This window comes from Lathyrus oleraceus, chromosome 6, assembly GCF_024323335.1.
Source record: "Lathyrus oleraceus cultivar Zhongwan6 chromosome 6, CAAS_Psat_ZW6_1.0, whole genome shotgun sequence".
NCBI lineage: Eukaryota > Viridiplantae > Streptophyta > Magnoliopsida > Fabales > Fabaceae > Lathyrus > Lathyrus oleraceus.
Genome location: NC_066584.1, coordinates 280514412 through 280518736, shown reverse-complemented (window position 1 = coordinate 280518736; position 4325 = coordinate 280514412). Strand labels below are relative to the sequence as shown.

The window sequence follows — 4325 nt, the reverse complement described above, 5'->3', positions numbered from 1 at the left end:
TACATACTTGGTCATCTCTTCTAATTTAGAATTTTGAAACATGACTTCAATCTTTAATTTTGAGATGGTTTTTGCATGGTCTGCCTTGTCACTTTCCAGCTGTGCTATCTTCTAATTTTCAGCTTGTGGATTTTTGTCTAGCTTGGCATTCAGAACCACTGCTTCTATTTTTAACTTGGAGATGGTTTCCAAGTATTCTATCTTCTCATTCTCAAGTTGAGTAATTTCCTTCTTTTGGCTATCAACCTGTTTGCACAACTCTACACTTTTGTGACACAACTTTCTGTAGGTAGAGGCCAATTCTTCAAAGGTTACTTCATCATCACTTGAGTCTTCATCAGATCCCCATTTTCCTGTCAAAGCAGTCACAATATTTGCAGCCTCCTCTGGATCACTCTCATCTGACCAAGTGGCAGCAAGACTCATCTTCTGCTTCTTGAGGTAGGTACCACATTCTGTTCTAATGTGTCCATACCCATCACATTCATAACACTTTACTTCTTTTGGCTTTTCTTCTGACCTTCCTCTTCTTCCATTGCTGATGTCAGATGAGATGTTTTTGACATTTTCCTTGGATCTGACATCCATTTTCTTTAACAATCTGTTAAACTGTCTCCCCAGCATTGCAACTTTATTGGCCCACTCTTTATCCATATCTTGACTGTTTTCCTCTTCTGTGTTGGATACAAAGGAAATGCTCTTGGTTTTCTTTTCAGTTCCCTCAATCAATCACATCTCAAAGGTTAGGAGGGAGCCAATTAGCTCATCTACCCTCATGTTGGAGATGTCTTGAGACTCTTCTATGGCAGTCACCTTCATTGCAAATCTCTTAGGGAGTGATCTGAGTATTTTTCTTACTAACTTTTCATCTAACATCTTCTCCCCCAAGGCTCCAGAGGCATTAGCAATCTCAAGGATACCCATATGAAATTCCTGAATGTTTTCATCTTCTTTCATCCTTAAGTTTTCAAACTTGGAGGTGAGCAGCTGAAGTCTAGACATCTTTACCCTAGAGGTGCCTTCATGAGTGGTCTTGAGAATGTCCCAAGCCTCTTTGGCAACTTCACAGTTATTTATCAGCCTGAAAATATTCTTGTCCACTCCATTGAAAATGGCATTCAAGGCTTTAGAATTTCCAAGGGCAAGATCATCCTCTTCCTTGGACCATTGTTCTTCAGGCTTCTTCTCTGTGGTGGCTACCCCTTCTTTAGTAATGACAGGATGCACCCAACTGATAACATGAAATTATATCACATTCTAGGACTTAATTCAATTAAATTATATTATTATTTGCTTCAATTTATTTCATTTTACTCGATATTACTCGGTATTTCCTTTCTATTTATCTCAGGTAGTCTATTTGAAGCACAAGTAAAAAAAGGGAAGAAAAGGAGGTGCAGAAAGAAGTTTTTGGAAACAAATATCAAAAGCCAAAGCCCAGCCCAAAAAGCACAGGCGTTGTGCCTGTGACGAGCGTCACGCTATGCACACTCCTGTGACGAGCGTCACACATGGTGTGACGGACGTCACACCACTCCCCTATATTTTTGCCTTCAGAGACGTTGAGTCCTATTTGCACGCCTAACCATTCGCTGCTACGTGAAGACCTTTGAAGCGGACTACTTTTGGAAACCGTTACAGAAAGTACCAATATAAATATCAGCTTTGCAAACCCTGCAGCAGTTCCACGCCTTTTCCAGATTTCTTTGCCGTTTTTGCTTTTCCGCATTTTTCTTTTTCCAGCAGCTTAAGCATATTTTTACAGTACTACTTTTACAATTTTTATATTGTTTCTTTTGCAATTCTATTTTCTTTTCTAGCACTTAATTAATTTTTCGCACAATAGTTTCTACACCGGAAACTATTGTGTACCTTTTACCGGATCTAACCTTACGTTAGAATCTAGTTTTTTTATTCCTTCGCTTTTATTTTCCAGCCTGATTGAAGAATTCAAGAACAGATCCAACCGACCTGTGGTGGAGTGTTCAAGACTGCTATTTAATTTCTCAGGTTCTTTAATTATTGTTTGAATTTATATATGCTTTGTTTTATTGTTTATTTATATTATTTGCTTGAGATGAATTTGTTTATGCATGCTGATTTTTTAGATCTGTTTAGTATGTCTGGCTAAATTATTTAGGTATCGGTATGTAAAGTAAGCGGAATGAAGGAATCAAAACTAAGTTGGTTTAATTAAGTTTAAAATTAAAATCACTCTTTTTACGGTCTCAATTTACAGGTTTAATAATAAAGTTTTTGTACGAAAGTAAAAGACATAAAGAAGTTAAAATCAATAGAGCGAGAGTTTGAGGTTTTGACTGGACAGTGTAAATTGGACATTAATTCTAGATCAGGGCGAGAGCAAGTTTTAGAGTTAATTAAATTCTAATCTTTTTCAAAAAGTATTTTTAAAGATTGAATGTGAGGACGAGAGTTAAGCATTTGAATTTAATTATATAACCTAAGTCAACAGAGCGAGAGTTTGAGATAAGGGTGTTTAAACGATTATTGTTTTCTTAAAAAGAGATTCTACGGATTCTATTGTTTTCAAAAAGTGGTTTTTGACTTAACTATAAGTGACAGCTACGTTAATATAAAATCATAGTTTATTCAACAGAGCGAGAGTTTGAGATAAAACTTTTAATCAATAGAGTCAACTGAAAAGATTTACTTTAAAACCAAGAAACCAATAAAGAATTGATTCCCTAATTACGACGAATTACATACCGATATCCGCTTATTAGATATTTATTTTAGATCTTATTTTAGTTTTAGCTTTTCCCCCAAACAATCAAAGTATTACCTGCCTTAGCTTTACGAAGTAACCTTAGATAACGGTATATCGATTCATAAGTCCCTCTGGGATCGATATCTTTTAAAACTACGCGATAGAACTGTGCACTTGCAGTTTGTACCCCAAATTCGACTCATAAAGTCGCGATCAAGTTTTTGGCGCCGTTGCCGGGGACTTTTATTTAGTCGATATCGTAACTCTTCTGTTACGCTGTAGAGACTAAGGCTTTTCTTTTTCTTTTCTTTCTTTCGTTGATTTGTATGCCACGCACTCGCTCACAATGCGAGCCATTCTACTTACGAATCAACGATATCGAACTTTATCTCCGAGTCTTACGACGAATTCGGGAATATCGTGCTGCAAACAATCTACCTCCTGTTGAACTCCCTGATTTCAAAAATATTTTCCCTTCGATACCCGAGATGGCAGAACCAGCTCGTGCTCTTCGAGATTATGCCGCTCCATCGCAAGATGAACCGCATTCAAGTATTGCTCCACCCGCAATCGAAGCAAACAACTTTGAACTTAAACCTTCACTGTTGCAGGCAGTGCAACAGAACCAATTCTATGGAAATCCTACCGAGGATCCTAACCTTCATTTATCCGTATTTGTCCAATACGCTGATACTGCTAAAGCTAATGGTGTCACTTCAGAGGCAATTCGACTTCGTCTTTTTCCTTTCTCATTAAGAGATAGCGCTAGAAGATGGCTTCAATCTCTTCCTTCCAACTCAGTCACCACATGGAACGAGTTAAAGAAAGTTTTTCTTGCCCGATACTTTCCGCCAAGCAAAACAGCTATGTTAAGAGCCCAGATAAATGGATTTAAACAGAAAGATAACGAATCTCTTTTCGAAGCATGGGAAAGATACAAAGACATGATGAGACTTTGTCCACACCATGGTTTAGAAGACTGGTTAGTAATTCATACATTCTATAATGGTCTCTTATACAACACGAGGTTAACAATAGATGCCGCCGCAGGTGGTGCACTAATGAACAAACCTTATGCTGACGCTTACCAACTTATCGAAAGCATGGCTCAAAACCACTATCAGTGGGGAAGCGAACGGACAATGATGGAAAAACCTCAAACGAAAACTGGCATGTACAAGATAAGTAACCTTGATCATGTTAATGCAAAAGTGGATGCTCTGGTCCAGAAAATTGAAAGTTTAAATGTATCACCTCCAGCCACCGTGGTTGCTATAACTCAGAATTGCGAAGTCTGTGGAATCCAAGGTCACACTCCTGTAGATTGTCAACTCCTGACAGGAATCCAAGCGGAGCAAGTAAACTATGCTCAAGGAAGCCCCTACTGGCACACCTATAACTCAAATTGGAAGAATCATCCCAATTTTTCATATAAGAGTAATAATGCTTTATACGCACCTGGACAATCTCCAAATCAAGCCCCAGCTATACCTCCGGGATATCAGAAGCCGACCCCATCTACATCTAACAATAACGCCCATAGGAAATCCAACTTGGAAATCATGATGGAAAACTTTATAGCCTCTCAACAGCAAAC

At 38.1% G+C, this 4325-nt stretch overlaps 1 non-coding gene across 1 annotated transcript; it reads right to left on the bottom strand.

Annotated features, from left to right (window-relative positions):
- Positions 1-3594: 3594 nt before the first annotated feature.
- Positions 3595-3701, bottom strand: LOC127099622 (small nucleolar RNA R71). The gene has a single exon (XR_007794105.1). It is a non-coding gene; the product is annotated as a small nucleolar RNA R71 (small nucleolar RNA).
- Between the last annotated feature and the right edge of the window lie 624 nt (positions 3702-4325).